The sequence below is a fragment of the Carcharodon carcharias genome, chromosome 12 (assembly GCF_017639515.1).
Source record: "Carcharodon carcharias isolate sCarCar2 chromosome 12, sCarCar2.pri, whole genome shotgun sequence".
Taxonomy (NCBI): Eukaryota; Metazoa; Chordata; class Chondrichthyes; order Lamniformes; family Lamnidae; genus Carcharodon; species Carcharodon carcharias.
The window spans coordinates 124,214,998-124,230,300 of record NC_054478.1 but is presented as its reverse complement, the minus strand read 5'-3'; the positions used below and the strand labels follow the sequence as shown (position 1 = coordinate 124,230,300).

The following is a 15,303-nucleotide window of genomic DNA, read 5'->3' as shown; positions in this document are numbered from 1 at the left end:
TTTATAGAAGCTCTTACTATCTGTTTTTAAATTTCTGGCTAGCTTTCTCTCATACTATAATTTTTCCCTCCTTATTAATCTTTTAGTCACTCTTTGCTGTTTCTTATATTGTGTCCAATCTTGTGACCTTCCACCTCTCATCACACAATTATATACTTTTTCTTGAAGTTTGATACTATCTTTAACCTTTCTAGTTATCCACGGATGATGTGTCTGTCCCATGGTCTTTTTCAAATGTATCTATTCAGTGTATTCTGAAATATCCCTTTAAATGTTTGCCACTGCATCTCTATTTTTTTTAATTCATTCATGGGATGTGGGCGTCACATTTAGGCCAGCATTTGTTGCCCATCCCGAACTGTCCTTTGTTAAGAGGGCATTTTAGAGTCAACCACGTTGCTGGAGTCACAAGTAGGCCAGAGGTAAGGACAACAGATTTCCTTCCCTGAAGGACATTAGTGAACCAGATGGGTTTTCACAACAATTCATGGTCATCATTTAATTCCAATATTTATTGAATTCAAATTCCACCATCTACCAGGGCAGGATTCGAAGCCGGGTCCCCAGGTCTCTGGATTACTAATCCAGAGACAATAAAACTGCACCATTGCCTCCCGGAGACCCCGACCCCTTAAACTACTTTGCCAAATCACTTAAGCCAGCTGTGCATCCATATCCTCATAACTACCCTAATTTAAAATTCAATCAAATTCGCTGCTACCAAAGGGCGCTTGCGCTAAGAGGTAATTAATTAATCCTATCTTGTTGCACAATCCCAGCTCTAGTATAGTCTGCTCTCTGGTTTGATCCACTGTCACAGTGGTGGACTGACTGGTTTAAAACTGTCAGAGTGCAGTGTGAGTGGTCTATCAGTGTCAATGCAGAGCGCGGAGTCTATCAGTGTCACCGTGCAGAGTGAGTGGTCTATCAGTGTCACCGTGCAGAGTGAGTGGTCTATCAGTGTCAATGCAGAGTGCGGAGTCTATCAGTGTCACAGTGCAGAGTGAGTGGTCTATCAGTGTCATTGCAAAGTAAGTGGTCTATCAGTGTCAAGGCAGAGTAAGTGGTCTATCAGTGTCACAGTGCAGAGTGAGTGGTCTATAAGTGTCACAGTGCAGAGTAAGTGGTCTATCAATGTCACAACGCAGTGAGTGGGCTTTCAGTGGCAGAATGCATAGTGAGTGGTCTATCAGCGTCAATGCAAGGTGGGTGGTCTATCATTTTCACAGCGCAGAGTGAGTAGTCTATCAGTGTCACAGTGCAGATTGAGTGGTCCATCAGTGTCACAGTGCACAGTGAGTGGTCAATCAGTGTCAGCACAGAGTGACTCATCTAATAGTGTCATAGTGCAGAGCGAGTAGTCTATCAGTGTCACAGCGCAGAGTGAGTAAACTATCCACGTCACAGCGCAGAGTGAGCAGTCTATCAGTGTCACAGATTGAGTGATCTATCACTGTCACAGCGAAGGGTGAGTGGTCTATCAGTGTCACAGTGCAGAGTGAGTGGTTTATAAGTGTCACAGTGCAGTGTAAGTGGTCTATCAATGTCACAGCGCAGAGTGAGTGGGCTATCAATGTCAGAATGCAGAATAAGTGGTCTATCAGTGTCAATGCAAGGTGAGTGGTCTATCATTTTCACAGCGCAGAGTGAGTAAACTATCCACGTCACAGCGCAGAGTGAGTAGTCTATCAGTGTCACAGATTGAGTGATCTATCACTGTCACAGCGAAGGGTGAGTGGTCTATCAGTGTCACAGTGCAGAGTGAGTGGTTTATACGTGTCACAGTGCAGTGTAAGTGGTCTATCAATGTCACAGCGCAGAGTGAGTGGGCTATCAATGTCAGAATGCAGAGTGAGTGGTCTATCAGCGTCAATGCAAGGTGAGTGGTCTATCAGCGTCAATGCAAGGTGAGTGGTCCATCATTTTCACAGCGCAGAGTGAGTAGTCTATCAGTGTCACAGAGCAGAGTGAGTTGTCTATCAGTGTCACAGTGCAGAGTGAGTAGTCTATCAGTGTCATAGAGCAGAGTGAGTTGTCTATCAGTGTCACAGTGCACAGTGAGTAGTCTATCAGTCTCACAGTGCACAGAGAGTTGTTTATCAGTGTCACAGCGCAGAGTGAGTGGTCTATCAGTGTCACAGTGCACAGAGAGTAGTTTATCAGTGTCACAGCACAGAGTGAGTAGGCTATCAGTGTCACAGCGCAGAGTGGGTGGTCCATTAGTGTCACAGCACAAAGTGAGTGGAATATCAGTGTCAGAGTGCAGAGTGAGTGATCTATCAGTGTCAATGCAGAGTGAGTGGTCTATCAGTGTCACAGCGCACAGTAAGTGGTCTATAAGTGTCATCGAGCAGAGAGAGTAATCTATCAGTGTCACAGAGTGAGTGATCTATCATTGTCACAGCGAAGGGTGAGGGTCTATCAATGTGACAGTGCCGAGTGAGTGGTCTATCAGTGTTAATGCAGTGTGGATGGTCCATTACAGTCACAGCACAGAGTGAGTGGTCAATCAGAGTCAGAGTGCAGAGTGAGTGGCCAAATCAGTGTCAATGCAGAGTGCATGCTCTATCAGTGTCAGAGTGCAGAGTGAGTGGTCCATCAATGTCACAGCGCAGAGTGAGTGGTCTATCAGAGTCAATGCAGAGTGGGTGGTCAATCAGTGTCACAGAGTGAGTGATCTATCACTACCACAGCGAAGGGTGAGTGGTCTATCAGTGTGACAGTGCCGAGTGAGTGGTCTATCAGTGTTAATGCAGTGTGGGTGGTCCATCATTGTCACAGCGCAGTGTGAGTGGTTTATCAGTGTCAATGCAGAGCGAGTGGTCTATCTGTGTCACTGTGCAGAGTGAGTGGTCTATCAGTGTCACAGTGCAGAGTGAGTGGTTTATCAGTGTCACAACGCAGAGAGAGTAGTCTATCAGTGTCACAACGCAGAGTGAGTAGTCTATCAGTGTCACAACGCAGAGTGAGTAGTTTATCAGTGTCACAGTGCAGAGTGAGTGGGCTATCAGTGTCAAAGTGCAGAGGAAGTGGTTTATCAGTGTCACAGTGCAGAGTGAGTGGTTTATCAGTGCCACAGTGCAGAGTGAGTAGTCTATCAGTGTCACGGATTGAGTGATCTATCACTGTCACAGCAAAGGGTGAGTGGTCTATCAGTGTCACAGTGCATAGTATCTGGTCTATCAGTGTCACAGCGCAGAGTGAGTGGTCTAACTGTGTCACAGTGCACAGTGAGTAGTCTATCAGTGTTACAGAGCAGAGTGAGTAATCTATCACTGTCACAGTGAAGGGTGAGTGGTCTATCAGTGTCATAGTGCAGAGTGAGTGATGTATAAGTGTCACAGTGCAGAGTGTGTGGTCTATCAGCATCACAACGCAGAGTGAGTGGTCTACCAGTGTCACAGTGCAGAGTGCATGGTCTATCAATATCACAGTGAAGGGTGAGTTGTGTATCAGTGTCACAGCGCAGAGTGAGTGGTCTATCAGTGTCACAGTGCATAGTGAGTGGTCTATCAGTGTCACAGTGCATAGTGAGTGGTCTATCAGTGTCACAGCGCAGAGTGAGTGGTCTATCAGTGTCAATGCAGAGTGAGTGGTCAATCAGTGTCACAGCGCAGAGTGAGTGTTCTATCAGTGTCACAGCGCAGAGTGAGTGTTCTATCAGTGTCACAGTGCGGAGTGAGTGGTCTATCAGTGTCACAGCACAGAGTGAGTGTTCTATCAGTGTCACTGTGCAGAGTGAGTGGTCTATCAGTGTCACAGCGTAGAGTGAGTGTTCTATCAGTGTCACAGCGCAGAGTGAGTGTTCTATCAGTGTCACAGCACAGAGTGAGTGCTGTATCAGTGTCACAGCGCAGAGTGAGTGGGCTATCAGTGTCAGAATGCAGAGTGAGTGGTCTATCAGCGTCAATGCAAGGTGAGTGGTCTATCATTGTCACAGCGCAGAGTGAGTAGTCTATCAGTGTCACAGCGCAGAGTGAGTAGTCTATCAGTGTCACAGCGCAGAGTGAGTAGTCTACCAGTGTCACAGTGCAGAGTGAGTAGTCTATCAGTGTTACAGTGCACAGAGAGTAGTTTATCAGTGTCACAGTGCAGAGTGAGTGGTCTTTCAGTGTCACAGTACAGAGGAAGTGGTTTATCAGTGTCACAGTGCAGAGTGAGTGGTCTATCAGTGTCACTGTGCGGAGTGAGTAGTCTATCAGTGTCACATCGCAGAGTGATCTATCACTGTCACAGCGAAGGGCGAGTGGTCTATCAGTGACACAGTGCAGAGTGAGTGGTTTATAAGGGTCACAGTGCAGTGTAAGTGGTCTATCAATGTCACAGCGCAGAGTGAGTGGGCTATCAGTGTCAGAATGCAGAGTGAGTGGTCTGTCAGCATCAATGCAAGGTGGGTGGTCTATCATTTTCACAGCGCAGAGTGAGTAGTCTAGCAGTGTCACAGCGCAGAGTAAGTGATCTATCAGTGTCACAGTGCAGAGGAAGTGGTTTATCAGTGTCACAGCGCAGAGTGAGTAGTCTATCCATGTCACAGCGCAGAGTGAGTAGTCTATCAGTGTCACAGCGCAGAGTGATCTATCACTGTCACAGCGAAGGGTGAGTGGTCTATCAGTGTCACAGTGCAGAGTGAGTGGTTAAAAGGGTCACAGATTGAATGATCTATCACTGTCACAGCGAAGGGTGGGTGGTCTATCAGTGTCACAGTGCAGAGTGAGTGGTCTATCTGTTTCACAGTGCAGATTGAGTGGTGTATCAGTGTCACAGTGCCGAGTGAGTGGTTTATCAGTGTCAGCGCAGAATGAGTGGTCGATCAGTGTCACAGTGCGGAGTGAGTGCTCTATCAGTGTCACTGTGCGGAGTGAGTGGTCTATCAGTGTCACTGTGCAGATTGAGTGGTCTATCAGTGTCACTGTGCAGATTGAGTGGTCTATCAGTGTCACTGTGCAGAGTGAGTGGTCTATCAGTGTCACTGTGCAGAGTGAGTGGTCTATCAGTGTCACAGTGCAGAGTGAGTGCTTTATCAGTGTCACAGCGCAGAGTGAGTAATCTATCCATGTCACAGCGCAGAGTGAGTAGTCTATCAGTGTCACAGTGTGAGTGATCTATCACTGTCACAGCAAAGGGTGAGTGGTCTATCAGTGTCACAGTGCAGAGTGAGTAGTCTATCAGTGTCACAGCGCAGAGTGAGTGGGCTATCAGTGACAGAATGCAGAGTGAGTGGTCTATCAGCGTCAATGCAAGGTGAGTGGTCTATCATTGTCACAGTGCAGAGTGAGTCGTCTATCAGTGTCACAGCGCAGAGTGAGTAGTCTATCAGTGTCACATCACAGAGTGAGTGGTCTATCAATGTCACAGTGCAGAGTGAGTGGTCTATCAGTGTTACAGTGCACAGAGAGTGGTTTATCAGTGTCACAGCGCAGTGTAAGTGGTCTATCAATGTCACAGCGCAGAGTGAGTGGTCTATCAGTGTCACAGTGCAGAGTGAGTGGTTTATCTGTGTCACAGCGCAGAGTGAGTGGGCTATCAGTGACAGAATGCAGAGTGAGTGGTCTATCAGCGTCAATGCAAGGTGAGTGGTCTATCATTGTCACAGCGCAGAGTGAGTAGTCTATCAGTGTCACAGCGCAGAGTGAGTAGTCTATCAGTGTCACAGCGCAGAGTGAGTAGTCTACCAGTGTCACAGTGCAGAGTGAGTAGTCTATCAGTGTTACAGTGCACAGAGAGTAGTTTATCAGTGTCACAGTGCAGAGTGAGTGGTCTTTCAGTGTCACAGTACAGAGGAAGTGGTTTATCAGTGTCACAGTGCAGAGTGAGTGGTCTATCAGTGTCACTGTGCGGAGTGAGTAGTCTATCAGTGTCACATCGCAGAGTGATCTATCACTGTCACAGCGAAGGGCGAGTGGTCTATCAGTGACACAGTGCAGTGAGTGGTTTATAAGGGTCACAGTGCAGTGTAAGTGGTCTATCAATGTCACAGCGCAGAGTGAGTGGGCTATCAGTGTCAGAATGCAGAGTGAGTGGTCTGTCAGCATCAATGCAAGGTGGGTGGTCTATCATTTTCACAGCGCAGAGTGAGTAGTCTAGCAGTGTCACAGCGCAGAGTAAGTGATCTATCAGTGTCACAGTGCAGAGGAAGTGGTTTATCAGTGTCACAGCGCAGAGTGAGTAGTCTATCCATGTCACAGCGCAGAGTGAGTAGTCTATCAGTGTCACAGCGCAGAGTGATCTATCACTGTCACAGCGAAGGGTGAGTGGTCTATCAGTGTCACAGTGCAGAGTGAGTGGTTAAAAGGGTCACAGATTGAATGATCTATCACTGTCACAGCGAAGGGTGGGTGGTCTATCAGTGTCACAGTGCAGAGTGAGTGGTCTATCTGTTTCACAGTGCAGATTGAGTGGTGTATCAGTGTCACAGTGCCGACTGAGTGGTTTATCAGTGTCAGCGCAGAATGAGTGGTCGATCAGTGTCACAGTGCGGAGTGAGTGCTCTATCAGTGTCACTGTGCGGAGTGAGTGGTCTATCAGTGTCACTGTGCAGATTGAGTGGTCTATCAGTGTCACTGTGCAGATTGAGTGGTCTATCAGTGTCACTGTGCAGATTGAGTGGTCTATCAGTGTCACTGTGCAGAGTGAGTGGTCTATCAGTGTCACTGTGCAGAGTGAGTGGTCTATCAGTGTCACAGTGCAGAGTGAGTGCTTTATCAGTGTCACAGCGCAGAGTGAGTAATCTATCCATGTCACAGCGCAGAGTGAGTAGTCTATCAGTGTCACAGTGTGAGTGATCTATCACTGTCACAGCAAAGGGTGAGTGGTCTATCAGTGTCACAGTGCAGAGTGAGTAGTCTATCAGTGTCACAGCGCAGAGTGAGTGGGCTATCAGTGACAGAATGCAGAGTGAGTGGTCTATCAGCGTCAATGCAAGGTGAGTGGTCTATCATTGTCACAGTGCAGAGTGAGTCGTCTATCAGTGTCACAGCGCAGAGTGAGTAGTCTATCAGTGTCACATCACAGAGTGAGTGGTCTATCAATGTCACAGTGCAGAGTGAGTGGTCTATCAGTGTTACAGTGCACAGAGAGTGGTTTATCAGTGTCACAGCGCAGTGTAAGTGGTCTATCAATGTCACAGCGCAGAGTGAGTGGTCTATCAGTGTCACAGTGCAGAGTGAGTGGTTTATCTGTGTCACAGCGCAGAGTGAGTAATCTATCCATGTCACAGCGCAGAGTGAGTAGTCTATCACTGTCACAGCGAAGGGTGAGTGGGCTATCACTGTCACAGCGAAGGGTGAGTGGTCTATCAATGTCACAGTGCAGAGTAAGTGGTCTATCAGTGTCACAGCGCAGAGTGACTGGGCTATCAGTGTCACAGTGCGGAGTGAGTGGTCTATCAGTGTCACAGTGCAGAGTGAGTGGTTTATCAGTGTCACAGCGCAGAGTGAGTAATCTATCCATGTCACAGCGCAGAGTGAGTAGTCTATCAGTGTCACAGTGTGAGTGATCTATCACTGTCACAGCAAAGGGTGAGTGGTCTATCAGTGTCACAGTGCAGAGTGAGTGGTCTATCTGTTTCACAGTGCAGATTGAGTGGTGTATCAGTGTCACAGTGCCGAGTGAGTGGTTTATCAGTGTCAGCGCAGAATGAGTGGTCGATCAGTGTCACAGTGCGGAGTGAGTGCTCTATCAGTGTCACTGTGCGGAGTGAGTGGTCTATCAGTGTCACTGTGCAGATTGAGTGGTCTATCAGTGTCACTGTGCAGATTGAGTGGTCTATCAGTGTCACTGTGCAGAGTGAGTGGTCTATCAGTGTCACTGTGCAGAGTGAGTGTTCTATCAGTGTCACTGTGCAGAGTGAGTGGTCTATCAGTGTCACAGCGTAGAGTGAGTGTTCTATCAGTGTCACAGCGCAGAGTGAGTGGGCTATCAGTGTCAGAATGCAGAGTGAGTGGTCTATCAGCGTCAATGCAAGGTGAGTGGTCTATCAGTGTCACAGTGCAGAGTGAGTGGTTTATCAGTGTCACAGCACAGAGTGAGTAATCTATCCATGTCACAGCGCAGAGTGAGTAGTCTATCACTGTCATAGCGAAGGGTGAGTGGTCTATCAATGTCACAGTGCAGAGTGAGTGGTCTATCAGTGTCACAGCGCAGAGTGAGTGGGCTATCACTGTCACAGCGAAGGGTGAGTGGTCTATCAATGTCACAGTGCAGTGTAAGTGGTCTATCAGTGTCACAGCGCAGAGTGAGTGGGCTATCAGTGTCAGAATGCAGAGTGAGATGTCTATCAGCGTCAATGCAAGGTGAGTGGTCTATCATTTTCACAGTGCAGAGTGAGTGGGCTATCAGTGTCAGAATGCAGAGTGAGTGGTCTATCAATGTCACAGTGCAGAGTGATTGGTCTATCAGTGTCACAGTACAGAGTGAGTGGTTTATAAGTTTCACAGTGCAGTGTAAGTGGTCTATCAATGTCACAGCGCTGAGTGAGTGGGCTATCAATGTCAGAATGCAGAGTGAGTGGTCTATCAGCGTCAGTGAAAGATGAGTGGTCTATCATTTTCACAGTGCAGAGTGAGTAGTCTACCAGTGTCACAGCGCAGAGTGAGTAGTCTATCAGTGTCACAGGGCAGAGTGAGTAGTCTATCAGTGTCACAGCGCAGAGTGAGTGGTCTATCAGTCTCACAGTGCACAGAGAGTAGTTTATCAGTGTAACAGCGCAGAGTGAGTAGGCTATCAGTGTCACAGCGCAGAGTGGGTGGTCCATTAGTGTCACAGCACAGAGTGAGTGGACTATCAGTGTCAGAGTGCAGAGTGAGTGGGCTATCAGTGACAATGCAGAGTGCGTGGTCTATCAGTGTCAATGCAGAGTGAGTGGTCTGTCAGTGTCACAGCGCAGAGTGAGTGATCAATCACTGTCACAGCGAAGGGTGAGTGGTCTATCAGTGTGACCGTGCCGAGTGAGTTGTCTATCAGTGTCAATACAGAGTGAGTGGTCTAGCAGTGTCACAGCGCACAGTAAGTGGTCTTTAAGTGTCATCGCGCAGGAGAGTAATCTATCAGTGTCACAGAGTGAGTGATCTACCATTGTCACAGCAAAGGGTGAGGGGTCTATCAGTGTGACAGTGCCGAGTGAGTGGTCTATCAGTGTTAATGCAGTGTGGGTGGTCCATTACAGTCACAGCACAGAGTGAGTGGTCTATCAGAGTCAGAGTGCAGAGTGAGTGGCCTATCAGTGTCAATGCACAGTGCATGGTCTATCAGTGTCACAGCGGAGAGTGAGTGGTCTATCAGTGTCACAGCGCAGAGTGAGTGGTCCATCAATGTCACAGTGCAGAGTGAGTGGTCAATCAGTGTCACAGAGTGAGTGATCTATCACTGTCACAGCGAAGGATGAGTGGTCTATCAGTGTGACAGTGCCGAGTGAGTGGTCTATCAGTGTTAATGCAGTGTGGGTGTCTATCATTGTCACAGCGCAGTGTGAGTGGTCTATCAGTGTCAATGCAGAGCAAGTGGTCTATTAGTGTCACAGTGCAGAGTGAGTGGTCTATCAGTGTCACTGTGCAGAGCGAGTGGTCTATCAGTGTCACTGTGCAGAGCGAGTGGTCTATCAGTGTCACTGTGCAGAGCGAGTGGTCTATCAGTGTCACTGTGCAGAGCGAGTAGTCTATCAGTGTAACAGCGCAGAGTGAGTGGTCTAACAGTGTCACAGTGCACAGTGAGTAATCTATCACTGTCACAGTGAAGGGTGAGTGGTCTATCATTGTCATAGTGCAGATTGAGTGATGTATAAGTGTCACAGTGCAGAGTGTGTGGTCTATCAGCATCACAACGCAGAGTGACTGGTCTATCAGTGTCAATGCAGAGTGAGTGGTCTATCAGTGTCACAGTGCAGAGTGCATGGTCTATCAGTGTCACAGTGCAGAGTCAGTGGTCTATCAGTATCAATGCAAAGTGAGTGGTCTATCAGTGTTTCAGAGCAGAGTGAGTGTTCTATCACTGTCACAGTGAAGGGTGAGTTGTGTATCAGTGTCACAGTGCAGAGTGAGTGGTCTATCAGTGTCACAGTGCAGAGTGAGTGGTCTATCAGTGTCACAGTGCATAGTGAGTGGTCTATCAGTGTCACAGCGCAGAGTGAGTGGTCTATCAGTTTCACAGCGCAGAGTGAGTGGTCTATCAGTGTCACAGCGCAGAGTGAGTGTTCTATCAGTGTCACAGTGCGGAGTGAGTGGTCTATCAGTGTCACAGCGCAGAGTGAGTGTTCTATCAATGTCACAGCACAGAGTGAGTGCTGCATCAGTGTCACAGCGCAGAGTGAGTGTTCTATCAGTGTCACAGCGCAGAGTGAGTGTCCTATCAGTGTCACAGCACAGAGTGAGTGTCCTATCAGTGTCACAGCACAGAGTGAGTGCTGTATCAGTGTCACAGCGCAGAGTGAGTGGTGTATCAGTGTCACAGCGCAGAGTGAGTGGTCTATCGTCACAGTGCAGCGTGAGTGGTCTATTAGTGTCACAGTGCAGTGTGAGTGGTCCATCAGTGTCACAGCGCAGAGTGAGTGGTTTATCAGCATAATGCAGAATGAGTGGACTATCAGTGTCACAGTGCAGGGTGAGTGGTCTATCAGTATAACAGTGCAGAGTGAATGATGTGTAAGTGTTACAGTTCAAAGTGATTGGTCCAACAGTGCCACAATTCAGAGTGAGTGATCTCTCTGTTTCACAGTGCACAATGGGATACTCAGAAAATTATTACTGCGAAAGGCAAGATATTTTGAAGCTGAAAATTGAACTCTCCTCATTTCAGGCATCCGGTGTCAGCATCAAACACTCCCAGGCTGATACAGCACAGGTTATATAATGAATAATGTCTCTTCTGCACTCTTACATCAAAGCCCCTAGGTCAGTTATGGCACAGTTCGATAATTAAGTATCTTCCAATCTGCTGCAACCATAGAAGACAGCCCTCTTTCTACTGCACAGATTTGACATTTTCCATTTCTACCTTAGCAACCCAGTGGCCTCTCAGATTGATATTTCCTATTACATGATGAATAAGGAGAGTTGGACTTACATTTAAACCCTGTAGGGTTACAGCACATTGGTTTTTGGATAGTTTCAGTTCACTTGGAATTGCACAGAGTGCGCTCATCTCACAGAGAGGCTGGTTGCCTCACATTGTGTGGTCTGCACTTGAATATAAATATGAGAACCCAATTTTTAATATACCATGACAACATTTTTTCCCTATGTTTCTTAGACTTCTGAGGAACAAAATATATCTGCACTTGGAGAGTCACGGATTAATCAGGAATAGTCAGCATGGATTTGTTTAGGGAAGGTCATGTTTGACAAATTTGATAGAATATTTTGAGGAGGTAACCAGGAGTGTTGATGAGGGTAACGCATTTGATGTGGTCTACATGGACTTTGGCAAGACTTTTGATAATGTCTCTTTTGGCAGACTGGTCAAGGAAGTAAGAGCCTGTGGGATCCAGTTGGCATGTTGGATCCAAAATTGGCTGAGGAACAGGAAGCAGAGATTGATGGTAGAGAGATGTTTCTGTGACTGGAAGTCTGTTTCCAGTGGGGTTACATAGGGCTCGATGCTGGGGCCCTTGCTGTTTGTGGTGTACATAAATGATTTGGAATTAAATGTAGGGGTATGATCAAGAAGTTTGCGGATGACACGAAAATTGGTAGGATGGTAAATAGTGATGAGGATAGCCGTAAACTGCAGGAGGATATCAATGGACTGGTCAGGTGGGCAGAGCAGTGGCAAATGGAATTCAACCTGGAAAAGTGTGAGGTAATGCACTTGGGGAAGGCTAACAAGGCAAGGGATTACATTATGAATGGTAGGACCCTGGAAAGTACTGAAGATCAGAGGGACCTTAGTGTACCTCAGATCCCTGAGGTAGCAGGGCAGGTAGATGGATAAGGTGGTTAAGAAGGCATATGGGATACTTGCCTTTATTAGCCGAGGCATAGAATACGAGAGCAGGGAGGTTATGCTGGAACTGTGTAAAACGCTGGTTCAGCCACAACTGGAGTACTTCGTGCAGTTCTGGTCACTACATTATCGGAAGGATGTATTTGCGTTGGAGAGGGTGCAAAGCAGATTTACTAGGATGCTGCCTGGACTGGAGGGTCTGAGCCATGAGGAAAGATTGGGTAGGCTGGGGTTGTTTTCCTTGGAGCAACGAAGGTTGAGAGGGGACCTGATAGAGGTGAATGAGATTATGAGGGGCATAGATAGAGTGGATAGGAAGGCACTTTTTCCATTTGTAGAGGGGTCAATAACCAGGGGGCATAGATTTAAGGTAAGAGGTAGAAGACCAAGAAGGGAGTTGAGGAGAAATTTTTTCACCCAGAGGGTGGTGGGTCTGGAATTCACTGCCTGAAAGGGTGGTTGAGTCAGAAACTCTCGTAAAATTTAAGAAGTATTTGGATATTCACTTGCGTTGCCATAGCCTCCAGGGCTATGGGCCAAGCGCTGGAAAATGGGATTAGGGTGATCAGATCTTTGTTGACTGGCATTGACATGATGGGCTGAATGGCCTCCTTCTGTGCTGCAGACATCTGAGTCTATTTGATAGATGTTTACTGATAAATTTTGCCAAATTCTCAATTGATCAGATTGAATGTTTCTGAGTATGTGTAACCTAACAGTAAACATAAGGGCAGTGCAGGGGAGATGCTGGCTCGAAGATCAATGAAAGGATGAGGCCTTCTGTTTTATTGTGACAGCGTGAAACAACCGATTGAAAATGACTTAACACCAGACCGATTACCTCCGAGTATAGAAGCCATCTAGGTTTTAGGCAGGTGATCAACATGATGTTTTTAATCCATTATATGATTGTTTTATCTTACCTTTAAATTTCCTGGTGTCACACAACATTCATCCAATGCTGTTCAATAACTGGACATTGGAAGGTTTGGGAAAATTGTCATCCTTTTGTTCAAATCTCTCCATGGCCTCAACCCTTCCTATCCCTATAAGGTTCTCCAGCCTTATGACCCTCTGAGATCTCTACGCTCCTCGTTTCTGGCCTCTTAAGCATCCCCAACCCTCACCAATTCACCACCTCCTCCATTAGCGGCCCATGCCTTCAAGTTGTCCAGGAGAGAATTTGTACCTAACGCTCTCCTTCTCTTTCTTCCTTTAAAACACTCCTGAAAACCCACCTCTTTGACCAAGCTTTGGTCAGTCTTAATATTATGTTTTGTGGCTGTGCCTAAATTTTCAATCAATTGTACACTTGTGAAGCACCTTGGTACATTTTACATGTTATGGATGCTATGTAAATGCAAGTTGTTGTTGAGCAATCCAAGTAACTCATCTACTGGGCCTCTCATTCCTTCTGGGGGAATAACTAGAACTTCACTCCCCCAGTAATACCACCAAAATTGGGAACTTTCCAAGTGGAATTCACTTGGTATGAATATCTGTCCCAGTAATTTACAGCAAGTGTTACTAAACAAACACATGGCACTCATTTTCAAGGCTGCTGTTAAGATTTTTAAATTATGAATATCCTGCACATGCTTTTTGTAAAATTTGATTTCTGGATGTCGATTCTCCGAAGAACTCTGGTGAACTAGTTGGGTTTTACCAGTAACCTGTCCGCTTTTATGGTCATTTTTCTGATATCAACCTACAAATTATCAGATTTACTGATTTCCTTTTCACAATTTGCCATGGTGGGATTATGAACTCTTCATTTCTGGGTTGCTAATCAAGTTCCATGAGGCTACCAGAACCCACAAGTAGCACCATCGACTGAGTTCATGATTATAGCTACAGCAATCTCTCGCCTAACAGCTAGTTTAGGGAGGCACACATGTTGGCACAAGTAAAAGTCATAAATCACAACTTTTAATCAGTGGATAGAAAAAAAACTTGCATTTATATAGCGCCTTTCATGCCCTCAGAATATCCTGTCCACTCTATTGGCAATGAAGTACTTTTTAAGTGCATAACTGTTAGTTTGCAGGCAACCAGTGGCATACAGCAAGGTCCTACAAACAGCAATTATATAAATGATCAGGTGACCTGCTTTTGTTGTTGGTTGTGGGGTAAATTTGGCCAGGCCACCAGGACAACTCCTCTACTTTTCCTCCAGTGTAGTATATGGTGTTACATAGCATTTTCACCATGGAAACAGGCTAATTCGGCACAAAAAAAGTCCATGCCAGTGTTAATGCTCCACAAAGACTCCTCTCACTCTACTTCATCTAACTGCATCAACATATCTTTCTACTAACTTCTCTTCATGTGTTTATCTCGCTTCCCTTTTAGTGCCTCTATACTCAACATTTCCCTGTGGTTGAGTTCCACATTGCAAACACTCTCTGGGTAAAGAAATTTCTTCTGAATTCCCTATTGGATTTATTCATGACCAGCTTATATTTATAGCCACTACTTTTGGTCCCCGCGTAAGTGGAAATATCTTCCCTATGTCTATCCTAGTGAATCCTCCTGATCTTGAAGACCTCTACGAGTCTTCTCTTTTTTCTTTAATCTTTCTTGATAAGTACAACCTCTCAATTCTGGTATCATTTTGTTAAATCTTTTTTGCACCATCTCCAGTGCCAGGTATCTTTTCATAATGTGGAGACCAGAATTGTTCACAATACTCCAAATGTTGTTTAACCAGGTTCTATGGAACATAACTTCTCTGTTCTTTGATTCTATATCCTCTAGAAATTAACACCAGTGCTTTGTTTGGTTTCTTTATGTTCTTATTAAACTGTATTGCTTCTTTTAGTGGTTTTTGTACCTGTTACCCGGGTCCCTCAACTCCTCTAACTAATTTAGACAGTTATTTTCCAAGTGCCATGGGATACCAGATATCCACCTGAACAGGTAGACTAGGCTTTAGTTTAATGTCTTGTCTAAAATGACATTACCTCTGGCAAAAACAAAAAAACCTGGAAAAACTCAGCAAGTCTGACAGCATCTGCGGAGAGGAATACAGTTGATGTTTCGAGTCTGTATGACTCTTCCTACCTCTGGCAATGCAGCACTCCCTCAGTACTGCACTGAAGTAGTAGCGTAGAATATGTGTTCAAGTCTTTGCAGTGGGTCTTGAATCCATGATTTAGGTGTGAGTGTTAAAAAAAAGTCTTATCAGAGATTTTCTTCAAGATTAAAATATGATACTATTTAAATGCAAGGCATGACCTTTTTCAGCTTGTAAATAGACTGTGAAAGGAATTAGTTGACTGGCCTTTTCTTGTTCCATACTTATCCAAATCAAACTCGAGACATGATTAGTTTTGTTATCAAAAGATAGGGATCAAAAGCAGGTAAATG

The 15,303-nt window shown here is 45.9% G+C and overlaps 1 protein-coding gene across 3 annotated transcripts in view; it reads right to left on the bottom strand.

Annotated features, from left to right (window-relative positions):
• Positions 1-15,303, bottom strand: part of ical1 (islet cell autoantigen 1-like) — a 135,004-nt gene that overhangs the window by 14,996 nt on the left and 104,705 nt on the right. The window lies entirely within an intron of this gene.